The following is a 19,152-nucleotide window of genomic DNA, read 5'->3' as shown; positions in this document are numbered from 1 at the left end:
TTGAGGGATATACAGAGATGCTGAAGAAAGTGAAGATTTGTTGTTAAAGTAGTTTTACTTTCCCTTTTTCATGTTTCTAAAGAGCAACATGGGTGGGATTTATCTTGATACCATTTCTCATATGCAGCACTTTAATCCATGGGGAAGGATGATGTCAGTGGTTTGTTGTCTAAGAAAATACTGGTTCTGACAGCTCCCTTAAATGGGAGTCTCATAAGAGGCATATTCTCTTGCTTAATTAGAAGTAAAATAGAAGTACATGAGTTATGTGTATTAATTTCCTTTGCCAATCCTGTGGCATATTAATTAATCATGTTTTAATAGTGTAAGCCTAGAGGCTAACAGAGCTGTTCTTTCTTAGTGTCTGCATTGCCAGAACAGTACAGACACAGAGGAAAAGCTGTGCTATCCTTTCTCTTGGATAGAAAAATGAATTCAACAACCAGCAAACCCTTACTTTTCCCTACAAAAGAAAGTACTTCAGGGTAAAATGTGAGTGATGTGTTGGTAGCATATGAACCTGAATAGCATGTGTCTGTGGTGCTTTTTGGGTGCTGTATTTAAACTATAAAAGCTGTGCAAAGCGTTGTGTTTCTCAGCTAAAGAAGGATTAAGATAGATACCCCCTAACCTGTTTCTGAACTATAAGACATCCAGTTGCAGCTTGCAGTTTATCTGGATAGAGCACAGATGTTTTTCCATAAGTAACGTGCAGCTAAGGGATAGTGATTTGTTTGATAGAAAAAGATGTGTCCCACACTTCAGTCATCTGCCATTAGTTGTAAGTATGGTACAAGCATCGTAAAAAGATTACAGAATTCAGTTTTAACTGCATTATTTCCTACACAAGTGAAGGAAATGTTGCTTAATTTCTATTAATACGATTGGCAGCTTATATTGTCTTTTGTTTATTGATTTATCCTCCTTCCTTGATCTCCCAACAAGTCCCTTTAGCATTTCAAGTTAGTACAAAAGGAGTTCTTTTTTTTAAAACCCAAAGCTATAAACTTCATCAGCAGTGAATCCAATCCATTCTTATGCTATTTTATTACACTGAGGTTTTTGCTTTTTAAACAAGGTATGATGTAGCATGTTCTGAAATGATTGAATTGAAAGTAATTTCATAGGAAAGTTTGTAATAATGTTCATGTGATATTTTTTTCCATCTGCTATTATTAGGCTATGAAATAAGTGAATTTCCATCACTGACATAATTCATTTCAGAGAATAATCATCGTGAAGAATAAACACCATTAAGAAGGTGACAGATGTTCTCACTCTTAGAGAACACAAGAATATATTAGATAAAATATATATTTGTGTATCTGTATGTATAAATGCACAGCTTTTATGCTTGCACTTGTGAAAAGCCTGTGCATTCTTTTCTAAACTTCATAGGCATAACAATATATTCCTTCTATTCTGTGTAGCTGCTGGCTTGAATGCCTTTAATGGAATATTTGTGTCAGACAGTTGTTGCTATAAATGCATTCTTTCTGACCCATTGCTAATTAAAAAAATACACAGTTACTGACATAGGGTGAGTTGGACTCATATTTAGTCTTGAACACTAATTTTTTTTGTTTAATTTCTGAGGAACTTTCCCACTCAGAAAAGTAACTGTAAATGTTCATGCTGTATGGACCTAGAAGTCTGTTTTCTGATGAAAAATCATAAGTGGTAACTTACTAGTTATTTTTTATCGTAGGTAGATAATTCCCCTTCATTTCCAGTAGTATTTCCAGTAGTGATACTGGATTGTAATTTTGGAACACAGGTTGATTTGTACTCTGAACCTGCTGCTATACTGAGATCTGCAAACAGACAAAACACCACAAAAAAACACCACAAACACTAAATTACATACTTTAACAAAGAGAAGAAAACATATAGAATCGTCTGTGTCATCCATATCCTGGTAGACATAGGATGGATCTCCCTAGTGCATTTGTTAGTACTTTTTTCTGGTTTTAAAACTTCTGAGCAGTGGTGGTTTTCATACTTCCGGGGTCTTTTCCTTCGCACTCCTTTACAATAAAAATTCTCTAAGGTGTTTATTGCATAGTGTTTGTTGCACTCCTCCACTTTGTTTTCTTTCAGTGACAGTGGAAGAGTTACAGCATGTTACAGATCTGGAATTGGAATGCATTTTGAGTATTTTCTGGACCTAAGTCAGATTCGTTGTAGAAAAGACTGATATTTGGTTCCTTTCAGAATTACTTATGGGTGATTTGGCCCATAATCCAACTCTTCTTGTCAGAGTGTGTCTTCCAGCCATCAGACTCATTTATCTAAACAACGAAGTTGGGTCACCTATTCAGATTATTTGGCACACAAGAGATTTGTCTGATTTTACTTTTCATGCTTCTACAAGTAATTATTATTATTATTACTGCAGTTCCCATTAATATTCCAGAACAGAAGTGGTAAGCCACATGCCTAAAGAGCCTTAGACTCTAACTGTGTTAAAAGTGAATTTATAATGAACTGAGAAAAGGAACATAATACCTTTGACTACTGAAGTGGTTCCTCTGTAAAATAAACTGGGAAATACAGTTAAGCATGTAAATGGTCTGGAGTTAGAAATTCATATTTTCCCTCTAATCTCTTCACATGACTGTTTTATGTAATCTTCTTAATAACTAAATAAAAAGGGTGCAAGATGGCTGGAAAATGCTGTCATGCAGTTCTGCTTTTGAAGTCAAAATTTATTTATGTATATTTAAGCTGTAAATGGCCTTATGAAATGAGGGTCCCTCTTAGAAGAACATTATTAATTTAAAAAATGAATTAGATCTGTTCAAAATTTCCACAAATCCAAGACATTTTTCTTTATTTAACCTTTTCACAGTCTCTGCCCTTCTTTAAAGTACATTTAGTCCTATATCATCTGTTATTCAGGAAGGTATTTAATACATGACTGGGCATCATTTGCATTATACAAGAAGATTAACTTTACAAGCTCTGCTATTAATCTGAGTAGCTCTACATATTGACCTATGAAAGAACATAATTAAGTTAGCTTAATTAAGTTAGTTAATTGTTACACTCTGATGAACTTACTATTGAGAGGAAATTAAAGGCAAATAGAAAGTGGCATTCACTGGTTTGAAATCATATTTTAAAGGATTTCACAAAGATACTTTATATATAGATGACGAAAATATCGATTGTGTAATAGCCAAAGCAGAGACAATTAAAATCTCTGCAGTTTTCTCCTTTATTGCCTGACATTCATCCATATTTCTAAAAGAAATTTTAAAAGCATGCTAAAAATTGAGAAAATAACTGTTGTTAAGTTTTTCCCCCAGTACCCAAATGATTGAATTCAGAAATCCTGCCTACACATGGACTACAGAGAAAAGCACACCATCAAAGTTCATTAAGTGTTATAATCTGTTATCACACTCTCCTTTTGGGTAGAGGAAAAGATTGGAAGACCCCACAGGGCAGCAAGCACTATCCCATCATGTGTGCATACTCACACATCAGCATAAGAATCTTTCTCATGCAGTGATAGAGGGGAAAGGAGAGGCACTCCTGGAATTTACTCTGTCAGCTGCATTTCCGTTGTCAGGAGAGCCTGCAAGTTCACTGCAGGAAAACATTCAGGATTTCAGCACAGATCCTGTGCATGGATAGACCCTCCACATGACTCCAACATCTGGGATGCATTCATCAGTCTTGATAAGCAATGATAAGTACCCTGGAGATCATCAATTCCAAATAGCTGCAATTAATAAACAGTAAGAAAAAAATGGCCAAACATGCAAAAATGTGCTACAGTGAATGCTGCCAAATGAGCAGTTTATTAATCTGTGAGATTCATTAATATTACTATGGCTTTAGTTCAGAATTATTTCCTGTGAACAATTATTAGTTCTCTATTACTTCTTTTTTTATTATTTGCCAGGTCTATAGATTTTCTGGATGGCATTCTCGAAGATTTTAGGATTTCTGCTTGCTTTCTGTTGTAAAAATTAATATTTTAACTCAAGTGAAAACAGTATTTTCCCTGAGGTATTATTCTTTGGCATTTCCAGATCACATGAAAGGGTCATTGATCTGTGGATATATTCTCTGGAAAAATAGCAGCATTGAAAGCAGGAAGGCAGTGGCATTTAGGATGACTTGTGTACAAATTGGTATTCATATTCTGAAGACAGATAAGTTGGAATTGTGTTCCTCCAAAGAGAAAAAAGTCTTTCCTTAAATGATACTTGATACTTTTTTATTTAGAAAAAAAACTGAAACAATTTTTAAAATGGATAGGATAGGAAGAAGCAGTTAAATTACAGCTACTGTATATTTTGTAAGACATGTTGTTTTTCTTTAACACCTTGCCTACAAAAAAAAATTAATTTTTGTAAATTCAATTTGAAATGAGCATGTTGTTATATTTGTCCCCCTTTAAAATGTTATGGAGCATTAAACAGCTTGTTACATTCTAAGAGGAAGGAACAGCTTTGTTTTCAGCTTCAATGACATGCTTTAAATCATTTTTTTTTTTTTTGATAGAGGAGGAGAGTGGAAATTTGATCAGAAAATTAGAATTAAGCAAGCTTTAGGCGGGAAAATAGCAAGGAGCTCAAGTTTAGAGATGTTTCCACCTGCTGAGGATTTTGCTGGTTGTACTGGTGTCAGTGAGCTTCAGTGTACCTGAAGTACACTTCAGTGCACTATGTGGTCAGCTTTGACTGTGTTCCTTGGAGATATCCATGATGTGGCATGGTGCAATGCCATATAAGCTGCTATTGTCATTTCCTGTGTGGCACGTGTGGTACACAATGGAAGTTCTTTCCTGGAGGAAATGGAGCGTCTTTCTTCAATATAATATGTGCACACTCTTAATGTTCTATTTTTTGTTTCTTTCCTGAGGGATTTGTTGTCTTCTCTCTTACCTGTAATATTTAAGTGAAAAATTAAGCTAATACATTCTCTGGTCATTGCATGCAGTGTAAATATTAGGGCTCACACTGCACTACATGAACAAAACAATGATCCTTTTTGTAGATGATACATAGTATCAGAAATTTCCTATTTTAATATGACAGGTTGAAAATATCGTCAGAACCCTTTTAAGTTATTACAGGCTAGATTTGAGGTAATGAGGCTCGAACAGAGTTAAAGATTCCAATGTCATCCTTAAGGTAGTGAAGATAAGCAGAGGTCAGTCAGTAGTCATTAATAACATAGGTTATATAGATTTCCCCTACCCAGTTGCTTCAGGGTTATCTCTAAACTGCAGTGCAATCCCAATAGTGTCCCAATGCTGCTTTGCCAAAGCATTGTTACTTTGCATTTCTCTGTAATTCTGTTAAACAGAATATTTAGACATATTTAGAAGAGTTCATATTGCCTAAATATTTCAGTGCAGTAGGATAAGTGATTTGTTATTTGTTAGAATAGCTCTTTTTACTATTAGTGTGTATTTTTATGATAGTCATATATACATTAATCTACCTGAATTAACAGTATTTTAAAACTAAATTTATATTAACTTCAAGCATGTATTTTCTAAAGACTATCAAGTAGGTTAACACACACTATTATCTTTAATAGCCCTCATTGACCTGCTAAATCCTTCTTAAGTGAACAGTTTTCCTATAATTAATTTTTAAGTGTGGCTATGTAGCTATCCTAGTCTCTCAAAATCTCTAGATGACCTGGAATACCCAGAACGACATATTCTGTGCTGTAGCTATGGTCTTTGTTTTATTTAGAAACAGGGAGTGTTCCTGAAAATATAGTTACATTCAGAGAGACTTAGGCTGCAATGAGGAGCGGTGTCTGTGGAAGGCTGGTTTTCCATTATCCAGTCCTAGGGTGTAGGTGAATCTGCTCTGGTAAGATTCTTGTTTAAATTGGTTGGAATCATCACAGGGAATTAGCATGCACCTCCTATCAATTAAGATACTTCTGTGTCCTCTCATAATGACTGCTTTGTATTATTCTGTAGTTCTGCATATGCACAGTAGAGGTGGAGATATGTCTACTGCATGACTTAGCTGGCTAAAACTATTGGCCTAAAACTCCACAGATTCTGCCAGTGTTTACCAAGGAAGATACTTGCAGAGGACTTCCCAGGGCACCTGGAGGAGGCTTTAACCTAGGAGGATGGCTGAAATGGGCTCTGGAGATGCTCTGCAATTCATTGGCTGCCAGACCAAGCCCACACTCCTGCTGAAAGGGCAGTCTGTGTTGGACTAGCAGAAAACTGAGCTGGGTCAGTGGGCTACTCTGGCAGACCATGGAGTGAGATCCATGGGGGTGAAGGACATGCATAGCTGTGGACCTTGACTTCCCTCTTCAGTGTCAGCATGAAGTTAAATGATCCAGGGCTGACACTGAGATTGCATTGTCATTTGGGTGCTCTAGAAAAAATAAATGAAAATAATCTTCAAAACACTCGCTAGTGTTTCTGGATTTAATGTATTAGCCAGTTCTTCCATGTTTGTCCATTCAAAAGGAGCACTTTTTTCCTATTTTACAGCCATATTCTCAGTTTACCCCACAAAAGTAGGCTTGTCATATTTGGGTTGTTCAGGAGATTGACTAAAATTAAGAGCTAATGTTGTAATTAATGAAAAACCTGCTTCTTTCTGCAAATTAGGATCAATTTTTGCTTTTAAGGTGATTAGTTACACAAAATTTAGACTCCTATTTGGTATCAAGGACCACAAGCATTGGAATTCACACATAGTGGTGTGCATCTGCTTTCATCCTTGTGAAGTTTTTTTTTGATCTTTATCAGGAGAAATCTTTTCAGACTATTAGTGGACAGAGGCATATCCACACTTTGCTTGTTGGAAAACTACCAGTGTTCATTTGGATTCATCGAGGTGCAGGGAACCATGTGTGTCCTGCTCTTGGTCACAACAACGCAATGCAACGGTACAGGCTGGGTGCAGAGAGGCTGGAAAGCTGCCCAGCTAAAAAGTCTCAGGGTACTGGTGACAGCAGCTGAACATGAGCCAACAGAGTGCCCAGGTGGCCAAAAGGCCAGTGACATCCTGAATTGTAGCTGGGTTACTGTGGCCAGCAGGACCAGGGCAGTGACTATCCCCCTGTACTTGACAGTGGTGAGGCCACACCTTGAATCATGTGTCCAGTTTTGGGCTTTCCATTACAAGAAATACACTGAGGTGCTGGAGTGAGTCCAGAGAAGGCAATGGCATTGCAAGGGTCTGGAGCACAAGTCTTGTCAGGAGCAGCTGAAAGAGTTGGCGGTCTTTAGCCTGGAGAAAAGGAAGCTCGGGGGGACTTTAACACTCTCTACAACTGCCTGAAAGAAGGCTGCACTGAGGTGGGGGTCGGTCTGTTCGCCGAGGTAACAAGTGACAGGACCAGAAGTGGCCTCAAGTTGTGCCAGGGGAAGTTTAGATAGGATATTAGGAAAAAATATTGAAGGAAAGGGTTATCCAACATTGCAGCAGGCTCCTCAGGGAAACAATCGAGTTTCTATCTCTCTGGAGATATTTGGAAGACTTGAAGGTCTTGCACTTAGGGACATGGTTTACTGGTGAATTTGGCATTGGTAGGGTAATGGTTGGGCTTGGTGATCTTAGAGATTTTTTCCACTTAAAGGGTTCCATAATTCCATGATTCTGAGTTCAAATCTAGGATTCTAACCTGAGAATTCTATCTGAAAGCAGAAAAAAATTCAAGTAGTAGCTTCTAATCTTGAGGAGACTTACAATCTAAATTCGAAAACAAGCCGCCAGTGGAGAAACTTGCCTTAAATCTGTACAACTGACAATAGAATCATTCCCTGTATGTTTTCCAATCCTTCGATTGTACTTGACTACTGTTTCCCCCAAATTTTCAGTAGACTTTTTGTCTACTACTTATAGGCACTTGCTATAGGTAAACTCAGTTAATCCAGCATTGGTCACATAGGGTCACATGGGTATTACAAAAATAGATGTCCAGAGTTTAGAAGGATAAAGACAGCCCTTTAGAAAATACCCATTGCAAAAGTGTAAAAAATTAGTCAAATAAAGGCATATTTGTTCTAAAAAATCTCTAAATCTGGGAGATAAAATACTCAAAATCGAAGACAAGTTACTGAGTGCATGAAGAAAGAGAATCTGAGGAAGGGAGCAGAGATTTTTTAATGCATTTTAGATACTTATTTTTATTCTCATTTTTTGAGAGTCTTTTTTTATATATTTAGCTCTGGGAAAAAAATCTCAGTAAGTCAGCATTTAAAAATGGATTCACCCACAGAATATAATTTGTGTGCATGTGTGCATGCTGTGCAAAATTTTAGATGTTTGTTTCTGCAAAATGTTGCTTGTTTCAACAGTCTCTTTGTAGTTTCAAGGGTGATATCTGAAATGGGGATTGAGGCAAAAATGATGGTTTTATTCAGTGTGTAGATAATCCTAAAGTCACCATTTTTCATATTGTAGCCTGATAAGCAGCAGAGTAAAAATAACCCAATTTTGAAGTAATGGTGTTACTTGAGAAAGCTTTTAGTGTCTGCAGAGGCACCAAGTTATTCAAAAAGGGGAAGCACATTAAAACCTTACCAAAGACATAAATCTAATCCCTGCTCCTGTAAGGAAAGATGAAGTGGAGGAAACTTCCTTCTTCACCACAAGCATGACTCTGCAAGGTCTTTCTTATGCCGTGGAGTGAAATACATTTGATCCCTCCATCCTTGCCTCAAGATCTCATGCAGAGGCACTGAAAACTCAAAGAAAATTTGAAATCAACATTTATTTTAATTATTTTATCTAAGATCAAAAGGTGGAAGAGCTTGGAGTGTTCTTGAAAATACTATTTCTAAAGCCTGTGTTTTCTAAATTCTTCATATGATACTAAGTGTTTCAGGTGGAATTTCTTTATCTCTAAAGTAATTGTATTTAATAATATTTAATTTGGGAAACTAATACGGGTAAATTTGATTTGTTCTTGCTTTCATCTTGCAGTCTTCTCTGGGTGTCTGCCTGTGGCCATTTTACGTGGCAAGAAACTGGACTAGAGAAATATTTGCTCCTGTCCATTGTAGCTCCTTATTTCTTTCTGTCACAAGCTGCCAATGCCCATGTGTAGTGATGAAGCCAAGAAATTGTGCCAAAGATTAAAACTTCTCAGATGCAGTATTGCGGATATGCTGTGGTTCCAGGTTGGAATTTTTTTTCAGCTAAGTAAGCATCTATGAGTTGTGATTTCTAGTTCACTGTTTAATACAAACATAGCCCTTTAAGAAAATGTCTTAGCCAATTTTCCAGAGTACTATAACTTTAGAACTTTCTTATTTTTTATTTACTGAATTAATACTACTTTATTTTCATTTAAATCAATATGTACTGAATTTAATAAGTATAGGGTCTCTACATTAGTCTATGAAGCTCCCATAACAAAAATTAGCAAATAATTCTGTGCAATTAAATAGTATGCTTTTCTTGTGTCAATCTTACCCCAAAAACTTGGAATTTTGGGTATTTGTTTTTAGCTCCATAATTTGTATCATGAATGCATTTCAGTGTTGCAGTCAGGGCTATATGGTTAAAATCACTGAATCAAAAAAAAAAAAAAAAAGGAAGATAATTACCTCAAAGAGCTTTCATTTCTAGTATAAAACAAGACATTGTGGATTAAAAAAAAAAAGAATAAATAACATTGTATTAGTTCTTTTTACTGCATTTTGGTTAGAGTTTACACTTAATAGGAGAAATCTTTTTTTTTTTAAAGGAAAGACTTATGAGAAGGCTGATAATATTGTTTTAAATATTTGGAGATTTCACATTCTTGTCCTACAGTGTTTATTATTAAGCAGGTTATAATAGCCTCTACTTCTCTACATAATGTAGAAACTTAAGTTAGTAGTAGAAACAAGATTAAAGACAATGAGCAGATCACAGAATGGAACAAGTGAATTCCTAGTTTTATTAATTGGTAAACTTAAGCTAGAGAGGTATTGCGCATATCAACCAGGAAAATGGAAGGTTGTTTGCATAAATACTTTTCCACTGTTAAAGCACGTCATTAATAGGCTATGTCAAATCAGACCAAGGATCTGTATCAAGCAACTTCATCATCCATAGAGTCATGAAGTGAATGGCATCAAAAATCACTGGGCCGAACACTTATCAGCTCACTATGATAAAATGACTGCATTTTTATTTGCACAATAACCTCAAATCCTCATATTAAAAAGTGGCAAATTTTTTTGCCCTTTACTGTTCTAAGTGTGACACATGTAACAATTATTCATCACTCCATAATGGATCGTTTTTATCAGAGTCCTGTGTCTTTTCTGTATACATAGAATAAATATTTATGTTTTCTCATTTTTCTGAACTAGAAGATACTGATAGAATAGGTTTGAAGTGTCAACTATAATTCATTGCATGCAAAGGAAAGCTTTATACAGATACTGTGTGAAAGGAAAAGAATATCTAAATCATTTCAGCAGCGAGCTTATAACCAAGATAATATCAGCATTTTCCTTCTTGAAAATATATATGCCATAAATTAAAGGAGGTTTTCAGTATTTTATTAAAATGCTTCGGACAAGTTTAACCCCATCTTCAAAGGGATTATATGTATGAATACAAAAACCTTGTTTTTTTTAAAAAAAAAGTGAAGGTCAAGTCAAAGTTAAAACAAGCTTGCAGTAAACTTCCTACTAATCCTGCAAATATTTTGTTTAGAAGACATTAGAAAACTATGGCACATGTTTAGTGTCAATTTAAAGGTACCCATTTTATTCTTACAGGAAACTTAAGATATATCTAGCACTTTACTGTTTTGTACAATAGTAATGTAGTCTGGGAAAAAAATACAATATACATGTATACTGAGTGTATCTGAATGAACTCTTAATTTAGTTAAAATCAGTCTTAGCAGTAAATGTAATAGTGGAGAGGTACATATCACAGTATATAATTATGTTTTAATATATACATAGCAAAGTAATTGGGTTAATAAGACTGTAATTATAATCCAAAATACACTTGTAATGAAGCATTTTATACACAAATACTACAGTTCATATAAATACTATGGTATCTCAACACCTTTTCAGCTCTGCTTCCAGCTTCTCTAACAAGAAAATGCAGGGAAGTGTTGGTACTGTTTGTAAGGAAATAATAACAGAAGAGGAAAGTTGTAGGTGATGAAACCCTGCATCTGTTTTGCAGAATTCGCAGCTGTCCCTTTACTACTGTTTTAAAACCATTGGATTTGTAGTGCTTTAAAGTGTCATATCCCATGCTTCTCTAATCTGTTGAAGGATGAATGGTTAAGTTTTGTGTTTTCTTTGTGAATGCTCCTTTCCTAAGCGCTGCAGCAGCAACGCCACATTTGTGGCTACTAGCTCCCTAATTCCAGCTGCAGCTTTGCAGTCTTCTGAGAGAGGTGCTCTCTGAGGTACCTGGTCAGAAGAGACACTGCTTTTTTTTGGAGCCAGTCCCATCACAAAAGACCCAAGGCATCCATCACGGCTTTTTGCAAACAAGCAGAAAGCTGAAATGAAGTCTTATGTTTCTGATGTATGTGAGAATTTTACTTTGAACTCCAAGTGTTTTCTTCCAGCAATAAATATAACTTTAATCACTCATTAGTATCACATCACATTGATGATAAAGTGGGAAATAAACTGGGAGATTTAGTAAGGTCATGTATTTAATAAGAAACATCAAAATATAATTTTGTGGGGGTATACCCAGTGTTTTGGTTTAGAAGTGCTGCCTAGAAATGTGATAATTGTTTTCTTTAAAAATCAGATATTAAAGGACAATGTGAGAATGAATCTTTCTATAACAAAATCACAAAAGCAGTCCATTTTGGGAGGAGTTAGTATGTTTGGAAGGTCATTAATGTAAAGCTGTGAATTTGTCCCCACAAGTGACATGGATAAGCTAAGTGATGTTACGGTATTTGCTGTTGTCACATTGCATTAGCATCTCAGGCATGATAAGAATGTCATTAATGTGAAACAAAAATTAATTGCTATGATAAGGCAATAAAGCTTGTTTAATACCGTATGATCAGTGGCTTGAAAGAAACTCGCAGTTTCAATTTTAATTCTTTCTGTAAACATTTCCAGTTCCTACAGACTCTGAAACTTTACCTTTTGTGATTATTTGCAGACAGAGTGGAATTTACTCTTGGATGGGCACTCCGTAGAACAGCTTGCCAACTGTTCTTGCCAGAATGTTTTTAGCATATGTATTAGGGAATTTTTGCATTGTTGCATCCTAAAATCAATGTGGAACATAAGGATGATGAGTTATGTTCTAGGCATTCCTTCTACTGTCCATCAAATGCGTCTTGTGCAAGCAAATTTCCTAATTTTCAGAGAGCTCAACAAAGGAAAGAATAATTTGAGTCACAATCATTGAAATTAATAGTGGTTCTATATCCAACTGCAGAGAAATGAATTGATTACCTTTGGTTATGCTTTGTTCAGGTCTTAGGAAGCTTTTGTAACATTATGCTTTTTATGTACACGGAACTGTGGTCAGCCATGTCAGAGGGCTCAGAATAACACAGTACTTCAATCGAACAGCTGCCTACATACAGGATAAGAACCTGCTTTAACTGGTAGGTTCCACTGCTTTGTGGTTCAGAATAAAGGAGATTCTGTATGAGGATAATGTCTGTATCAAAGTATGGGATCATACCTCTTGGAAATCAGGCACTTATTTAGGCCAGCACATTTGGCTTTTGGCTATGAAGATGCAGGCTGGCAAATTTGCATTCACAGTGCATTTTTCAAAATATTGGTTCAAAATAGTGTGGGACAAGTTCATCAGACAAAACCTGCATTAGGCTACCAATATGTATAATTGCACATAGCAGAGGCTTTTCTCACTGTGGTAAACTCAGTATCTTCAGACGTCAGAAGAATTGATTTCATTACAAGTCAGCTTTTTGTGCTTTGAAATGAAAGTACTGAGAAGTCCTTGGTTGTCTTCATCCCTTCCAGAACCACAGGAGCCTGTCTGCTTTGCAGAACAACTGTGATGTCTTCATGGCAGATGGAACAGGCACGCTGACTGCTAGTACCTCATACTTTTCAAACATACATCAATCCTTCTGAGGCAAGCAAACTCCAGAATCATATAATATGTTAGACTTTGATTGACTGGTGGCGGCTTCTGAATTCCAGCATGAGAATTCCTATCTTCAGAATGTTTTCAGAGGAGATCATTTCACATCTTCTAGCACCAAATAACTTCATTAAGGAAGGCTGTCACTTGTCAGAAGTGAGGTCATATTGGTCTTTCATAGCATTCCAGTTAGCTCTAAGTGCATGGCTTAGAAATTTCAGCAAGTCAGCCAGTCTTGCATTTGAAAATGGTATTTCAGTGACACATTCAGGAGAGATACACCTAGGGCTTTCTGAAGGGAAAGTTTCTTAAGCAGCATATCCTTAACAGTGCCTCTCAGAGTATGAAAAAAATTGTTAACTGCAGAGTATCTACTACTTGATTTTGAAGGGCTTGATAGAGCATTCGTTCATGACCATTAATGTAGAAAGCACAAGCCAAGCTTTTTTTGAGGTCTGGCCTTTTGTTTGTTTGGACAGGCATTTTGTTGTTGATTGACTCTTCTCATCCTTTCCTGCCATGGGTTATGAAATCATATGCCCTAAGGAAATGAAATTCAATTATGCATTTAATATTTTTGGATTAGTGGGGCACATGCATCTGGCATGGTGAAAGCAGGATGATTTTACGTATAGAAGTTAGTTAGGAAAATTATCTCAGTTGATTTGAATATGATCACAACCTGCTGTATTCCTCAGAAAATCTCTAACGCTTGAGACAGAAGCTGCTGTTATCACAGTTAGAATCTGTTGCATTAAGAGTATAGAAATTTGGCAGAACATAAACACCCTTGCTTTCCAGCTAGTCCTCAGAGATCAGAGGGTTTGGGTGTGACACATCTCATGGAAATCCCTTCACTACATATCTCATGGCATATCTCATAGCTATAGGCCTCATTCCTATGGAATCTGAATATTCTTCCAAGTGGTGAAACATTAATGTGATGGGACTTCTAAAATATTTTAAAATTTCATTTATGAAAGTGATAACAAAGATATGTCACTGTGTCCACATAGGTGTGGTTGTCTGGTTGGAACATAATCCCAGAATATGTTTTAGATCTTTAGAGAGAGGGAAAGACTGGTGCCTGTTTCAGTTTCTTCACTTTCATTCTCTTAATGTAAGATTAGAGGAAAAATTATGACTCCAAATTTTAAAAAAGCGAAACAACTGCCAGAAATTTCCTTTCTAGGGAAATGAAATCTACTCAGTTCCCCCACCTTGAACATATCTGTAAGTGTAAGTGGTAAGCGGTTATGTCTACCTTATCCTTCTTCCAATAGATGTTCTTTTAAGGAAGTAGATGAAGAACAGCAACAAAGAAAGAAAGAAGAGCTTGTATCCAAAGGAAATTATACTAAGAAGATTTTAAGCATCATCCTAAGGATCTCCAGGAACTTTCCTGGATAAAATATGAGAATTCTGTGAAGTAGGCTGTGAAAGCTAGAAGGAAACAAGCCTGAAGGTGGTGAAATATGCACCTAAATATGAAGTTCTACACACATTAAGAAAGCAGTTTGTGGGAGGAAAGCGGAGCAACTTTGAGACGTGTTGTTTTCATCAGCTTTTGTCTAGTTATCAGGTCAAAATAAAACAACCAATTGGGCACAGAGAAAATTCTCTTTTAGTCTCTGTATCAGTGGATAAGACCTTGAAAATGGAAAAAAAATATGTTGGGGACTTTACCCAAGGGGTAGGGGAGGGCTGTATTGCATTTATTGAACTATTCAGACAAAATAAAGATCTTAGCTGTCACCTCAGTCACTCAGAGAAACAGGAAAAAGAGAATCACAGATACAGCCTGTATTTTTACATAGGCCAGGAATGCAAATCCTTTTCATTAAGCAAGAAGGCTGGTTTATTGACCCAGTGCAGGAAAACTGCAGTTCAAATCACGTTGAAAAGAATATTGCCAGGGAATGTATTTTCTGGGGTTTTGGGTATTCTTTCTCTTTCCTGCACATTTTTTTGCTTCTACCAGCCTAACCTTGAAATATCCTATATAAAAAAAAACTTATATTTTGTGAAGAATTACAGAAATTATTAAGGAACAAATTTACCTTTCTGTGAAGAAGAGTATAAAACTGACAAATTTGAAAGAAACTACATTAAGAAAATGTTAGCTTCACAAATTTTTGTGAAGCATTTGATAGAAATTTTTAATATGGGTGTACACCATTTTCTTTCTCCTCCTTCTGCTCAAGACAGGTTAAAGACAACCACCTCTGTAAATAGATAGTTGTTTGGCTAGGATAAAAAGGTGTGTGGCACTGCATGTTGTGATGGGAATATCTTAATGGTATGCCTTCATCATGTTTAAGTTTCTTAAAAACTGTTTGGTTTGTATTTTTTTATTTAAATCCCTGGTGAATCTCATTGTGCTGACAGAAAGTCTGACCTCATATTCACAAGCAATGAGCAGCAGCCTTGTGTTGCCTTTGGGACACAAATGGACCCATGGCTTTTACGAGGAGAACACGGGGATGCTGCTTTTCTGGCCAGGACACATACATGACAAGCTGCTGGCATCTGCAAATGCCTGTCCTTTCCAGGAAAGAATCAGTTCAAGAAATAAAAGACAAAAGTAGCAATGTCCATTGGCTAGGACATTGTTGTTTTCTGTGATGGTAAAATATGAATAAGGTTTTTCTGAATGGGCTCCTGTCTGCTGTGGGGTGGCTGTTTAAGGTACTTGTGGTGCTTTCACCCGAGAGGAGACAGTACCTAATGATGAAGCTCTTGCTGAATAGGCGGGCTTATATTCTCATGGGCTGCATCAGCCAAGTACCTATGGCTGTAATAACCTACAAATCGGAGCTATTCAACCTGGGATGAGTGTTACAATCAATTATTGTAGCTTTCAGTAGAGTGACTGTTCCTCTTCTTGTCAGACTTAGCCTCTTACCTGCCTTGTTGAGTCATGTCTTGATGTGTGAGGATTATTTCCAGTCATAGCTAGAGCAGAATGCTGGTTTGTATAAAGCCATCTGTGGGTTGAACATCTCAGTTAATGAGAAATCTGCTGTGTGGGATTGGATTACCACCTGGATTAGATTTCTAATGCAATAAATTTCCAGGCATCCTCTTTCAGTATTTTCACAACACTTCAGTCTATATTATGGTGGAAATTGGATTAAAAGGACAAAGCGTGAAGTCATTTGCTGAAGCAAACAGGGTGTTAGTGCCAAATTTTGTATAAAAGGATGCTGCTGAAAGGACTGCATGTGTCTCTTCTAATCCAAAGAGAATCCTCTGCCTCTGAGTTTAAGGACTTCATTTCCAAATACAATGCACAAGGGGTACATAAACCCCTGTTAAACAGTTCATTTTGTACATTCATCTCTTGTTTGTTTATGGTACTTAAAATGTTGTTTTCAGCCTGGAACAATCGCATTCATGTGGAAATCACTTTGTAAATTTAAATACTGTATTAGTGACAGTTCTGTTCAGAGAAAGTATTTTATCATGTTGGACAGTATCAGTAGCCATCTTCCTGTAATTAAAGTTTTAAATATATTAAAGAAAATTCTGCCTTTTATTTTTCTCAATGAAATAAAGATTTTCAAGAGAAAAAATTGGTTATATGTAGAGACAATGCTGACCATGTCTGAAAATGTGATGTTGCTAGGACAAATGAGTGATTGCTGTTCTTGGATGAAAGGAATATTGTGTGTGACAGTTCCACTGTCCACTGAATGGACAGTAAAGTTTGAATTCTAGGCACAAGACAGGACATAAATGATACTATTTAAAAATCCAAAATCAGAAGATAAATATCCAAAAGTTTCTATACCCAAAGATGTAATTCTTGAACACAGTCTTAACAATTATCTTCAAATGATGCAAGATGGCCTAAATGTGAAAGTACATTCATATAAAAAAACGTACCTAACTCCAGATGACTGCTGCAGTTTTCACAGAGAGAAGATGGACCACCACTTAAATTCCATTAGGATGTGGTCTTCCTTGGAGAGCAGGTGCTTCTTCTTCTGAGAAAAAGGAATAGACACATCAATTTCATTTGATCCCTCTGGCTGATGTACTAGCACTGACTTGGTAGTTACTTCCTTATTACATTATATTTTAAAAATTGACTCCATTCTTTATTCATCATTCCAAACCAGACATCTTTTTTTATGCATTGCTTTCTGATTGCTCTCAAAGCATCTTTCCAATTAAATAATTTCCTGACAAAAAGCAAGTTTATATGAAGTAAAACTGTTTTTCATATATTTTATAGGTTGCTGCATATTATACAATGTCATGTATCATAAAATTCCTGCTATTAATGGTTGTTTACCTTTTCTAGAGACAAAAAATACGCATCAGAACTTAAAACCAGACAATTTCTTGCAATAACTACACTCATTTTATGTCTTCTTTTCTGGCTTCAGAAAGAATGGGTGATGTTCTGTGCTAGAAAAGTTAATGGTTTTAAAGTCTTCTGTACTTTCTGAATGTAATAACAATGACAGCACTTAGCACTTATATAAATCTTTTCATGCATAGAACTCCCATCCTGACATTGAAAGTATTACTATTCACATTTTACAGATACGTTCTTTAATGTAGCAGTGAGTTCAATCTCCACACCCTCCAGGCCAAATAAGCATTATAGTAGGGGTACAAATGTGAGAGATTTTAGCTGAGAAATTCCTCATCTCAGTCTCAGACCTTGCTTTACTATTGACACATTCATTAGCTTTATGCTGGTTTCTGTTAGTGACCCTCCTTTAGATTAGAAAACCTGTTAAGTACCACTTCTCCATTTCTTCCTCTTCTTCAATGACATGTTCCAGAAATCCAGAGGTTTCCTCAGCTTTTCCTACACAGGGAGTTGTCCCCTTGACCTCAGCTCAGTTTCCCCTGCAGAAGGACACATCTACAGACTGCCTCAAGCCTTAGTATTGTTCTGATAAAATATCTGCAATAACTGTCTGATTTTTTCTGTCTGTCCTGTACAATCAGTTTATTTGTTTTATTAAACAAAAAAAATCTGTTTGAAGCAGTTTTATTGGCTACATTTTTGCATTTAATGGCTACATTTTGATGATAGCCACTTTTTAATCATTCTTCATTTATTAGGCATACCAAAATGTGATTAATGTGCATGGCCATTCTCCTGACCCCCTTAGCTTCTCTGATGTTTTACTACTTGTTCTTCTCTTCTTTCATTTTTTTTCATAGCTGATTTTAGACTCTACATGATCAAACTCCCCAGATGTGTTTATATAGCCTGTGGTATGACACGACTTGGCCAGATTTGGATTATTTATTAATATAATAGATAAACAAATATTATATCTATGTATTTATCAATTTGAACAGCAAATCTTCGAAGGACCTGGAGGCCTTTCTGTATCTAGGTCTTAAAAAGCATCATTTGGTGGACTTTTCAGTGGACAGGGGAAGCAACAGCTAACAAAATTTTTCATTATTTGGTCTTTTGAAAATGTATCTCCTGAAAGGTTTCCTTAAGTGCAAATGAATTGAAAATACCTAAGTCCAATTCAAGTAACAAGTAACTAATGCTAATAACTTTCAGTGACATTAAGGAGAGCACTGACAAAGAGAAACATCAATTAATGCAGGAAAAGTAAGATCCTTGATTTGTTGTCTGCCAAAATAGATGGCATTTGCTGTATTTTCTTCACAGTCTTACATATCGTTAATAATCGTATTTAAAAATTACATTGGCAGAAGTAGTAGTAAAGTTATCTTTTTTTCTAAATTTAAGTGCTGATTTAAATGGGAGTGCTACAAGCTTCTGTGGTTCTGGATGTGTTAGTTGTCTAAGTTACATGTAGAGGAGAGGAAGCAGCAAAATGGGTTGTCTCAAATACTAACTGGTATTTGCCAAGGAAGAACATGAACCTGTTTTTTCTACATAACCTTTTTTTATATACTACCCGTTCAGTTTTGTGAGTGAAGGAAACATGGCCAGTTTATCTTAAATCATCATTAAACAGAAAATAATGAAAGAGCTACTGTCTGTTAGTTCTTAGAATCATGATATCCAATTCCTGGAGCTCCTGTATATGCAGAAAAAGAAAAGCCAATGAATAAAACCAAATAGATTGCAACT

General features: G+C 36.0%; 1 protein-coding gene across 4 annotated transcripts in view; it reads left to right on the top strand.

Moving 5' to 3' along the window:
- Positions 1-19,152, top strand: part of PHF14 (PHD finger protein 14) — a 163,973-nt gene that overhangs the window by 134,169 nt on the left and 10,652 nt on the right. The window contains exon 20 of one of the 4 annotated variants that reach the window (XM_042042815.1): positions 18,929-18,943. The exons of the other annotated variants lie outside the window; for them this stretch is intronic. The gene's annotated coding sequence lies outside the window, so the exon portion shown is untranslated. Of the gene's footprint in view, positions 1-18,928; positions 18,944-19,152 lie in introns of those variants that run through there. 4 annotated transcript variants of the gene reach the window in all.

This window comes from Corvus kubaryi, unplaced genomic scaffold (assembly GCF_017639235.1).
Source record: "Corvus kubaryi isolate FWS band 111438036 unplaced genomic scaffold, C.kubaryi_AGA036_p1.0 37398, whole genome shotgun sequence".
In the NCBI taxonomy this organism is placed as follows: Eukaryota; Metazoa; Chordata; class Aves; order Passeriformes; family Corvidae; genus Corvus; species Corvus kubaryi.
Note: the sequence above shows the minus strand (reverse complement) of the source record. Positions and strands in the feature narration are given on the sequence as shown.